The sequence below is a fragment of the Zea mays genome, chromosome 4, assembly GCF_902167145.1.
Source record: "Zea mays cultivar B73 chromosome 4, Zm-B73-REFERENCE-NAM-5.0, whole genome shotgun sequence".
NCBI lineage: Eukaryota > Viridiplantae > Streptophyta > Magnoliopsida > Poales > Poaceae > Zea > Zea mays.
Genome location: NC_050099.1, coordinates 44356275 through 44369171, shown reverse-complemented (window position 1 = coordinate 44369171; position 12897 = coordinate 44356275). Strand labels below are relative to the sequence as shown.

The following is a 12897-nucleotide window of genomic DNA, read 5'->3' as shown; positions in this document are numbered from 1 at the left end:
TATTGTCTATAAAGATAATATTACTTTGTGTTGTTTAGATGTAAAACAAGTTACGAACTAAGTCTCTACCTTACTCCACATTTTAAATGTGTTTGAGAGCAGGTATGGGATGACTTAGTAATTTGCAAAGATCATGGGAGTTTCCTCTTGATCGAAAGAACTTGTTTATACATCGTGTTGTACTCTTTTCTTTGCATGAGTTTTTCCCTGCTTGGGTTTCTCATTCAAAGTTTTTAACGAGACAACATCAACACAAGGTCTATGTCGTATCATCTATTTTTCCCGTAGAGGTTTTCAAGGATGATACATTATGACATAATTATTGTTGTATTTGAACTAGGATATGAGTTTATATCCCTAGAGTTCAAATGGATCACCAATAGAGTATGACTACTCTCCTTATTTTTCCCGTTGGGTTTTTAAGGAGACTCGGCTGATATGTTGATTTCTCATATTTTCTGACTAGATTATCTTGGAGAAATATTAGCCTGAGTTATATGTCTCATCATTTATTTTTCCTCATGGGTTTTTTTGAGATGATGGCTATAGACATATTATTGTTCTTTGGGCTAGAGGTCCATTGGAGAACAATGTCGTATTGTGGTTCAATTGAACCACTGATCATTATCCATAAGGATAATTGAGCTTGTGTTGTTCAGATGGAAACAGGAAAATGGAAATATTAACATCTTGCAAACAAAGTCTTGTGATAATCTTGCTGATCTATTCACAAAATCTCTACCATACTCAACGTTTTCAGAAATGTGTTGAGGTGATTGGTATGAGAAGACTTAAGTGTTTGCAAGATCAGGGGGAGTAATTCTCCCTGATATTCGACCTGTTTTATACCATCATATTACACTCTTTTCTTTGTATGAGTTTTGCCTTGTTAATGTTTTCTCATCCAAAGTTTTTAACAAGGTAATATCAACTAAGCTATATGCTTCATCATTAACTTTTCCCCACTGGGATTTTTATGAATAATGATTACAGACATATTTTTCTTTTGGAGGTCAATGTGAGTTCTACTTATAATCCAAAAGACATTATGTACTCCTTATTTTTCCCACAGGGTTTTTGAGGAGATAATATATTGGAAGGCAACTTGCAGATAGGCCTGCTAATGGCAAAAAATCCAATCCACTACCACCCATACCCAAATCTAATTACTTTGATATCCATCCCACACCCAACCAAAAATACTAGAGAGAAGTTAAACCCAACCCATCCAATAACATTATTGATCCCAAACCAACCCGTAATTGGGTGGAAACCCATGGAAAACCCGTGGGTTTAGCTTATTGTCTCACATCAAGCCAACTGCATACACATTTTAAAAATCACATTTTAAAGCAGTAAATTAATTCAAATGAAAAAGTTTTCAACTACAAATTTGTATAACTCATCATGATGTACATTTTATATTTTGAACATTTCTTCATATGATAAACTAAAAATAAATTTGTTCATAAAACCTATATCTCTCTCATAGTTTATGGAACTACGAGAGATATGTATAGAATTTGTGCATATTGTTACAACTATCATGTGAGATGAACAAATGATCAAACAACCAAAATAAACTTTGTAGATCTTGAAAAGTTATAAAAGTTTGTAGTTGACAACTTTTTTATTTGAAGTCATATTATCAACGAAAACTATGCATGAATTTAAAAAATTTAAAATTTGAATTTTGAAAACAACCTCGAAAGAAAAAATCACCAACATGAAAGTTGTAGGTATTGAAGAGTTATGAAACTTTGTAGTTGACAATGTTTTGGTTTGAAATCATCTTGCCATGCAAAACTACCTCGGATGGAAAAACCACCAAAATAAAAGTTGTAGATCTTAAAATGTTATGAAACTTTGTAATTGTCAACTTTTTTATTTGAAATCATCTTATCATTGAAAAATTCGTGTGAAGTTTTTAAATTTAAAATTCAAATTTTGTAAACGGTCTCGGATGTAGAAACTATTAAAATAGAATTTGTAGATATCAAAAAGTTATGCAACTTTATAGTTGGTCACATTTTTAAATAAAATAGTACTGATAAAATGGTATAGTATAGTGTGCTGTGTGTGACTAAAGAAATCAAAGACTTCTCTAAACCTGAAATAAAATAGTACTGATTAAGGTGGTAGTCTGATTGGTGAATAGCCATGGAAACCCGTACCTATACAAATCCATCTATACCCATGGGTATCCACCATTTTGACCCGCAATATAAAATAAACCCACCCAACCCAACCCGTTAATAATTAAAACCCATCACAACCCACCAAAATAAAACCATTTCTTAAACCCACCTAAAATACCCATTTACACCCATCCCATTTGCAGGCCTACTTGCAGATGATCAAATGGACTTGGATTGATCAAGGGGGAGTGTTACAAATTATTGTATTTGTGATCAATCCAAGGGGTGCGACAGATAATTCCCAAGGGACACACCCCTTGGGAACTCACCCTTCATATGTATATAAACATAGCCCTTGCTGCAATAAAGGAACAACTGTCATTCTCTCAATTCTCTCGAGTCTTGTTTTCACTGTGCTCTAACAAAAAACATATAGCTAACATGGCATGTAGACCAATCAAAACATGCCACGTCGCTAATGTGGCATATAGACCAACCGCCCCGCATGCCACATCAGCGATCAATATCTATGCGTGTTAGAAATAGCATAATAAACGAGTTGCTCTCTCTCGGTTTTAATATTTAGTTTGGATTTAAATACATGAACGGACTTTAGAGTTATTGAGGGATATCACACTTAGGATGATGAACCTTGAAACATATTTTTTATCTAAACTTATTAAGTAATGAATCGTACATTTCAAAACTTATAAATACTACACCACACATGCTTTTTTTTATCGTAACGATCACCTCACCACTTAAAAAGTCTAATAAGAGATACCCTTGAAAAGTTCAGGACCCTCTCTTGCACTAACCGTTTAGCTTTTATATATTTGAATTGTCAAAAGTCAAATACTCTAACCGTAACAAATTTTATATAAAATATATTAACGTTTATATAATACTAAATTTGTGTTATTACATTCATTCATCGAAAAACATATTTAATCGAGCATTTATTTAAACAAAAACAGTAATTTTTTTTTCTAAAATTTTGTTTAGAACTTTAGAAATATAGCATTTAAATAAAATCAAGGCTTTGTTTGACGGAGCTCTAGGTATTAAGTACTCTAGGTCTACCAAAAATAACTCTAGACCAAATTTTTTTTATCAAAGCATCTTGACTCCACATATTCAGACCCATTAAAACTCTAGATCTAGGAGCTTATAATTAAAATAGTACACCACGGACTTATTTTTTTGTAATAACGGTCACTTACCACTTAGAAAGTCTAATGACTTAGAAATGTTAATATATTTATTAAAAACATAAAAATGCTAATATATTTGTCTTGTTTTTTTTAAATTTTAGAGATAAGGATTTAAATAAGATCAAGGCTTTGTTTGACAAATAAAAGCTGTGAGTACTTCAGATATACCGAAAACGACTCTGGATAAAAAAAAAACATCCAAGCATCTTGAGTCTACACATTCAGATCCATCAAAACTCTAGATCTAGGAGCTGAGATCCATAAAACTCATGGGTTCCTGGAATTGCTCGCACCTGGGTCACATGTCCTCCTGTTCCCTTCACGCGTAGAGCTTGCGGTCGTCGTCGTCGCGCGCTATATATATATATATATATATATATATATATATATATATATATATATATATATATATATATATATATATAGGCAACGTATCCTGTGTAAAAGGTTCTCCTGTGTAAACATGCTAAAACGCCTTAACAACCTTTGGATCCAGAATCAAAGGCTAATTTTAATCCCACCTAACCGCCACCGCACCAGATTACCAGGAGGGGGTTCTTTAGAAAAAAACACAATATTATCAGGTGGGATTAAGATTAGCCTTTGATTCTGGATCCAAAGGTTGTTAAGACGTTTTAGCATGTTTACACAGGAGAACCTTTTACACAGGATACGTTGCCATATCTGTACTACTTATTAAGAAGGTAAGAGTAGTCTGCCAGAGCGCGGTTCTGCCGTTCTGCCTCCCATGAATCTCAACCGTTCGATACGCCGTGGAATCTCTCCCTCGTCCGATGCCTCGTCCGATGCGCGCACTCTCTCCACCACGCACACGGCACACCCGCTCGCGACCCCGTTCTGCCTCCCGTATTCGGATCCAAAACCCTAGGCGACGCCGGCAGCCGGATCCCATGTTCCGCTCGCCCCGTCAAGCCGTCGCTCCTCCACCACGCTTACCCGGCGTTCCGCTCGCCCCGTCAAGTCGTCGCTCCTCCACCACGCTTACCCGTCCCACGCCGCGTCGGCCTCCTCGCCCGCCCTCCCGTTCCCCCGGGGACCGAAGCTTTCCAGGGGCCTCGATGTGCCCAACCTAAAGAAGCGATGCGAGAGGTTCGTCTCCACCATGCCCTGCCCCAGGCGCTTCGACCTCCACTGCGAGCACGAGGCGGGCAAGACGGAGCCACCGCCGCCGCAGGCCCACGTCGTCGAGCTCACCGCTCACGACCGCCTCTATGGAGCCTGTGGCCAGTCATAGGCCGACCCAAACCTGTGGCCCGCCGTCGTGCAGGTGCGCCAGCACCATGCCAGGTGAATGTTCGACCCCTGTTGGTTTGCCGGACGCATGCCTCCTGTTCCCTACATTTTTTGCAGCGCACATCTGTCGCGTGTTATAGGGAGTCGGCTCCTTGAAATTCTAGGGTGCCCTGTGCTGCTGGAAACCGAGTGAAGCCGGCAGCCGTCGCCAAGGAGGGTGCCGCTGCCACTGCGCCGTAGTCTCTGGTAAGCTCCTCGTGTCCCGATCGTTCCGGTGCTGTCTGGCTTTCCATTCTGCTTGTTTGCGCTTGAAGCGTTTGATGCACTGCCTCAACCCACTGTGCGCTGAGGGGCAATCAGTATACCAAATTTAGATGCTTGTTTCTGATCCAACAATCTAACACAATGAAATGACTTAGTTTGCTTATAATGAAGAAGCAAGCTAAGATCTTGCGGTCGCGTTTAATTTGTGTTACTTTTCTTGCTACTTACCTGTTAAACTATTATAATTATTTACTTAGTTCTCCATGTAACATAATGGAGGGTGCAGCTGCAGCCAGAAACGATATTACGACGGATAGCTCTTAAAAGTGTTGGAAAATCAGAGTATTCGGTTTTTAAGCGAACTCTGCATTGTTTGCTCTTGTTCGTGATTCCCTATTGCCTGAATCACTCATCAAATAAATTGTATGTCATTGCTATGCACTGAGTCCCTCATCAAATAAATTGTATACGTTACAATGCACACATTGTACTATATTAATTCAAGTGTGCATATAATTAAATACAAGATTACTACACTTGTTCCCTATTCGTGTTAATTATTTTTCTTGAATTTTGAATACTACAGCTACACCTCGTCCACCCTGTGCTCACCAATCTGGTGTGTTTCCCTTCTTGCTCACCACCTATTCGAGTAAATGCTCACTTGGCTCGTTTGGAGCTCCTCCTCAAAGTGGGTAGTGATCAGGGGCGGAGCTCTTAATGTGGCAAGATATGACACTCGCCATACCTAAAATTCTTAGTGATTGTTATGCCTAAATCACTATGTACCATAAGCATATCGAAGAAAATAAAGATTCACCGCAAGAAACTCAACATCGGTGGCTAGAGAAGGTGGCTGGAGAAAGAGCAGAAACACATGTTAGGAACTATTAGTTACAGGCCTCGAGAGCTTCTACTCTATGTTAATCGTTTAGTTGCTTGTACTCGTCTCTCACGACACCACGATCGTCCATTCACTGCCAAGCACGAGTCCTAATATCGTCATCGAGTCCGTGACGGTGGCAGCTGGGCAGCGCGCCAGCGCATCTCCTATCTCCTTGAATGGCTGATGACCTGAACAGAAACAAGTGTCAATTGCCACGAACAGTGTTACAACTTAATTGGCATGTGTGTTTAATAGTTTAATATACTTCGGTAAACAATTGATGGTGGCTGACTATAGATTTGCGGACATTTTGGTTCGATGGCAATGATAGAGGAGCTGCAAACTTTTACTCTCCTAGATGAAATTAAAGTGTGTTATCACTCGGTTAGCCAGTTAACTTCATTTATATCTTTCTATTTGTCATAAATATTTTTTATGTATACATTAGACGACAATCATAATCATATAATAAGCTAATTTGGTAAAAAAATCTTTGCTAGATTTAGCCATACCTTCAATCTTTTCCGCCCTCCGCCACTGGTAGTGATTGCTCAACTATCAGATCGAAACTATGTAGGCGCTGGATGTTGCAGTGCACATGCTGTATGTGTTCAGGTCCTTTATTCTTCTTGATTATACCTTTTGTTTTCATGCACTTACATTTTACTTTTCAGTTTTTACAATGTATATCATAAAATTCATTTTGCACATGCTTGAATGCTCGTTCAATAGGGATAATCTCATTACAATGCCTTGACCTTACACTGAGCTGCTCCTCGTCGATGCAGGCCAGCACATCCCTGGGGACCCGTCCACCTCCTTCTTTGTCTTCACGGTAACCCACATTGCCCTTTGTCCAGCAGATTGTAGGTAGTATAGATCGTGTTCGCCTTTCTGTCTCTTTTTTTTCTTAAGAGAATAGAAATAGTTGTTGTGTTGTTTTGTATGCGATAGGCCAGTGCATGCATGATGGAAGCATGATGACTAAAAAACAATTTTTACCTTTGATCCTAAGCAGCACATCTTAACTATATGGCGTTATGAAAAAAGCATATCAGATTTCATCTCATGTTGTGTTTTGGCGGTAGCTTGATGATGGTATACCGTTGATGACTGATTCTTTTTTCTTCTGATAGCCATCTTACAGTTGCCATTGTGCTTTGTTGATTTATAGCTACCATATATGCAAGGCAGAATATGTTGATCAATGTCTTGTGTGCCATTCCTACATGTTTCTGCAGGGAGGAGTGTCCCGTCGTGCTCCCACATGCGCTTGCTGCAGCGTTCGTCAAGACCGATAAATATTTCTAGGCTATGGGTAAGTATATTTGACAATAACGACGACATGTTTTATAGAATTACTTCGGCCTTAAACATGCATATAATAAACATGCATATATTTCTTAGGCAGACACACATTTACGTGTGGGAGCAGAACATATGAGAGCTTTGGTTATAGTTAGAGTTTTCTTTGTTAACTTCCTTTTCATGTTTCAATATTTATGAGACCTTTTCTTCACTGTTTCAACTGACATTTGTGATAATAGATGAGTGGGTTGTGACTAACATATGTCGGTGATTCACATTGCATACGAGAATCTACTTAGGATCAAAGGTACTTTTTATCAGCTGATCATCGCTTTGACTCCAACTCAAATAAGTAAGTTTTTCTCCTAATGTTATATATTTCCTATTTTTCAGGATCAATGTTATATATTTATTATTAAGAATTGTTCGATGTTTATAATCTTCCTGTTTTTTTACTGTCAAGCGCGTGACGCCATGTGGGAGCAAAGTTGGGAAAATGGATATTGGTGGTGGTCCAGAGGTTTGTGTCTCTGTCTCACACTTAACCCTGTGTGCTCCTGAATGGATTTTTTGTGTGTTTGGTGTATAACCCCCCATTGTGATTATTCCTAATTTCAGTAGTTATCAGTAGCCCCATGATTATATTATTGAATTTGTTGTGTTCAAGTGTACTCCAAATAGTATATCATGATAGAAATTTAAAGCTTGTGCAGTATGTTTCAGTCCTATGGTAGTTATATTTTGCACCAAACCATTTCACCATTTTTCTTTGCTTCATGATATGACTCCCACTCTCTTCGGTCTTTGCTAATTGTTTGACCCAAAAGTGACCTTGTGGTTTGGGTGAACTTGTGATGTTGTTCTTTGTTTCAGCTTTCTAATTTCTGTTGTGATTGGTTTGGTATGTCATTGATGCTTTCGTTATTAAACATGTTGCTTATATTTGGCAGAGGTACTGAAGCCACTGTCTAGAAATAAAATAACTCTACTGTCTAGAAATGTATTTCTGTTTATGATGACCACCTACAGATTTAACGAGTAAACTGTTGGTCCAATAGGTACTGAAGCAATTGAAGGACAAAGCACTAAAGAGAGCGGGGCTGACTGAAGAAACATTGCAAGAGCAGATTGAGCAGAGAAACGTTGCAAGGAAGAATAAACAGTTTGAGATATCTGATGGAATCAGGAAAAACCTTGCTACCAAGGGCATCGCCCTGATGGATGAACCTTCTGGTACAGTGTGGAGACCATGCGAACCAGAGGGATCTGAAGAGTCATGATTATACGCCGCACCCACTCAACAAATGATGGTAAAATGAGATTTTTGCCTGAGGGCAGTTATACATTTTGAACTAACAAAATCACCATCTCTGGATGCAGTATTCTTCACTCAGGGGCAGGGGGGTCTGAAGCTGACCCTTTTCAACTGCATCTACTGCATGGATTATACATGGGCGTCGTCGCAGCGAGCAGCCTGTAACACCCGGATTTTAGGGGTCCAAAACCCGGGGTTAACATAAACACCAATTATGCTGGGACCAAGTCTCAAACATATGATGTATAGTGGCACAGGATCGAATGTCACAACTTTATATATAACAGGAGTTCTATACAAATAAATAGTTACATTATAAGGAGACAACAGTCCAGCAACCCAAAGTTGACTGGGAGACGACGACCTAGACCTCTCACGAACTCATCACCGCATCCTCCATGAGCATCATCCTGCAGTACCTGGTCCTGACCTGTGGTGTATGTGAGACAGCAAGAGTGAGCTCACATACGTTCATCGCTCAACAAGTTGTGGGGAATAATGTGCATGAACTCGCCAAAGGTGGGAGCTCACGTGAAGTGTAAGGCTTACCAAAGAAGATGGTTAGAGCTGAGCATTGCTTTTAAAGTTGGTCAAAATTTTATTAGCAGTTACTAAGTATAAGTAAATACCAAACCCAATTAAGTAGTAGAACAAAAGTAACCACATCACCTGCAATGCAATGCATATGACAAATTGAGTTTAGTTCCATAAATTAATCATGTGAGTGTCCGAGCCGCTCATGACCGTGAGCACGGCTAGTATACCAGTTTTACACTCTGCAGAGGTTGCGCATCTTTACCCACAAGTCGTGTATCCCATGTCGCCAGGGTTTGCAAAGCCCTTAGACACTTCCGAGGTGAATGGCTAGGGATCCACTACGAGGCCTTTACAAAGTTCCACTAGCTTCCGAAAACCCGCTACAGTTTATAGGAAGATCCAGTACAGGAATCCCTTGCAGGACCGCCATCGCAGCAAAATCCTCCCGAGGGCACTTCCCGCACTGACCTCTCCCCTACTGCCCTTGCCCCTTTCGGGTAAGGTAGTCTTCCACTAGCTTTCCTAATTAATCAGCCAAGGGCGTCCCATTAAACCCCTGTGGTAGCACTGTTTTCCCGGGTGGTTCTCCATGTTCCAATTAACATAATGATCTTAACATGAACAATAAATAACAACTGATAACAAAAATGTAACCATGGATAGTGTATCTCCATACCCAAAACCACATATAGCACTAGCAAGTACTACCCAGAAAGTTCAGTGGTAAACAAGGTATAAAGATAGACAAACTAGGGTAACCTATTGGGTCCCATCAAAATTAACCTATGCAGATCATTATGATTAATTAGAACATGAGTAGGTAAAAAGAAGTGATCAAGGGCACAACTTGCCTGGGCCTTGAGATTCCAGGTACCAGGATGATCTTCAGGTGACACGTGACCTCACTGCTAGTCGTAGCATTACAAACAAACAGTGTATAGACAGAATTAACATTACACCAAACATATATGCAAAATACATATTAATAATCTACATGTTGAACTAAGATCACAGGAACAAGAATTACTGAATTTGGAGTTATAGAATTCAAGTTATGAATTTCTGAAGTTATTAAGCACCTAGAACAGAGTAATTCAAATGAACAATTTTGCTTCAAGTTTCTTGGCTAAACAAAGGTACTAGGTGATAAATAATATTAAAATAAAATTATTGCAACTGGAATGGGTCAAAAAGGAGCTAAAATGAATTTTCTATGAATTATCTAAGTTCTAGCAATTATTTTTGTATTAAAAATCAAATTTCTAATTCATTTAATCACTTTAATGCTGCACTGGACTGGGCCACAATTACAGCAAAGCGCAGGGACTCTTTCGCAAGATTACCGAGACTCAGTCAACAGTGCACATGGACGGCGGGTTTATTATGTGAAAACCGAGGGGCTCTTTTGCAATTATCCCAAACCGAACGGGTATCAAATATTCTCAGCCGTCCGATCCGTTCCCAACGGATCAGATTAGACGGAGCCATCCGCGAAGCGGTATGCGCTCGGATCCCTCAGATCATAAATGAACGGTTCGGATTTAATGAAGCCGGATCAGCTCCGGGCCACACGATCTTGATCCAAAGGTTCCGCGCAGAACACCCCCCCCTTCGGGACCCAACACCTAATCGCAGCCACCGACCCCAGATCCAACGGCCGAGGCACCTTCTTCATCCCCTCGCTAACACCCGATCCCCAGGAACCCGCGCGCGGCGGCGACCCCGCCGGAGGGAGCTCAATCCGGCGCACCACCGCCCCAAATTCAAATTAAACGGCGCTAGACAATGTCCGGGCCCTAACGAACAACAAGGAGTTGACGTACCAGTGATTGAAGCGATGACCGCGGCTGGCCACGGTGTCGCGCGGCCCACGGCGGAGAACCGAAGTGCGACGAGCGATTGCTCGAGTCTTGGCGGCGTTCGACCCAAATCGAGGGCACAGACGGCTTCCCCAGGTGAAGGCGACACTCCACGACTCGATTTCGAGAGCCGAGACCCCCCAACGACAGCTATCCTCGGCGGCGGCGCTCTACGGTGCTTTTCGCTCGGCGATGACTACGCGATTTCTCACCTTGGTGTCCGGCTTGCAAAGGCTATGGCTCAGGGTCACGGGCGCTCGAGTTTTATAGCCCGGAGGGAGGGATAAGTCCGCGCGAGAGGAGGCCGAGACCGTCGGCGGAATTGGTGCGATTCCCCCTCGCGCGCGCAAGTCTGTTGCGAAATTCCAGGCCATGGAGTCCTTGGTGCGGACGCGAGCGTGGTGAGCAGGGGCTGGGGCGAGTCCGAGCTCAAGAATCGCGAGGATCCGCAACGACCCGATCTCCACGGCGATGGACGCGCGACGCGGGTGATTGGACTGACGGTCGTGGGCAGGTGAAGAAGACGAACCTGAGCAGTGGGTCCCGCCTCGTCAGCGAGAGAGGGAGTGCTCAGGCGCGGCTGAGCCACCGACGGCACAGGCCCACCTGTCGGCGTGGAGAGCAAAGCGCAGAGAGCGAGCGGGCCGCGCGGTCACGAAGATAAATGGGCCGAAAACAGGGTTACCGGCCCAGTTAGGTTAGAATTCCTTTTCTTTTTATTTTCTATTTTCTTTTCCAAATTCAAATTTATACTTCTATTTTAGTTTTCAGATTTTTCAAATGTATCAATTGAAATCCAAGGGTGAATATAAACCATACTATTTTATTATTACTAGTTTAAGTTTTATTCTCCTTGTTTATTTATTTCATGAGATGTATAAATGGTTTCCTTTAAAAGAAAAATTCTTTTTCTCCTCATTTTTCTTATTTCCCAATGATACTTTGTTCAGATTTCTTTTACCAATTCTAAATTCAGAATTTGGGTGTTACAAATCCTACCCCCCTTAAAAATAATCTCGTCCTCGAGATTAAGAAGGAAGGGGATCCAACAAGTTTGGTTTGTAGTCTTTGCTTTAGTTTCTAGTTGGTTTTAATATCAAAAGATTTGTTGTTGTTTTTTTTTTAATATCACAAATTATCATGTGATTAGGAAAGCATGGATATTATATGTATGTCCACTTTATTATGTAGAATAGAAGATGTCTTTAGGGCATATATAGGTTTGGGTAAGAAAGAGTAGGATAAGAAAAGACTTCATCCAAGATTGTGGATCTTGACTCATCTTGGTGACCACACTTGATCCTTGAAGACTTGAGTTGGTGCTCATCCTCCTTTGATGAAGTTGATCATCTTCTTCAGTCTTGTCTCATTGATTAGGAGTTAGTGTATATTATTGGGCTGGGGAATATGGTTAATATAGGTATGGATGAGATAGACTACATGATGTAGGTCAAAAGTTTGTTTGATGTTAGGTGGTGGTTGATAGATTATGCAATCCATTAAGACTCTATTGATTGGGTAAGTTATGTAACTTGTTATATAGATCGAGTTGTTGTGTATGGCCAAGTTGATATAAGTCTTCAAATTAGGCTTAAGTGATTTAGGAGTATGGCCTTATCCTTTGTACCAGCATTAAGTAACACACACTAGATTAGATCATGTTAGGTTAGATGGGATCTAGATTAGATTGGTATGACTAGTTTGACTAGATATGATCTAATTAATTTGCATTAGATCATGGTTGTTAGATTAGGGTGGATAAGTATGCTTATTAGGATAAGATATATCCATAAAGTTAAGATAGAATCTTTTGAGACCAGTTAGACCTATTAGGATGAAATACAATCTTTTCAAGATAGGGTGAGTATCTTTTAAGATAAGATGGATCTATTAAGATAAGGGAGAATCTTTTAAGATAAGGTGAATTAGAATGAGATCTTTTTAGGATAAGATAAATCTCTTAAGCTAGATATGTTCCAATGGGGACAATCTAGGTTGTCTAGTTATTTTATAAATATTTTTTTTTATGCCTATGTGTATATGCAGATGCGATTGTGGACATTACTCCACAACCCATCACACTCAATCAAAGATCCAAATCAGACAAATATCATAAGAACAA

At 40.3% G+C, this 12897-nt stretch overlaps 1 pseudogene across 1 annotated transcript; it reads left to right on the top strand.

Annotated features, from left to right (window-relative positions):
- Nucleotides 1–4199: 4199 nt before the first annotated feature.
- LOC103655254 (cysteine--tRNA ligase pseudogene) lies at nucleotides 4200–8539 on the top strand (annotated as a pseudogene). The gene is made up of 7 exons (NR_163560.1): nucleotides 4200–4660; nucleotides 4771–4852; nucleotides 6545–6591; nucleotides 6998–7416; nucleotides 7528–7584; nucleotides 8123–8374; nucleotides 8445–8539. The product of NR_163560.1 is annotated as a cysteine--tRNA ligase pseudogene (transcript).
- Nucleotides 8540–12897: the final 4358 nt, after the last annotated feature.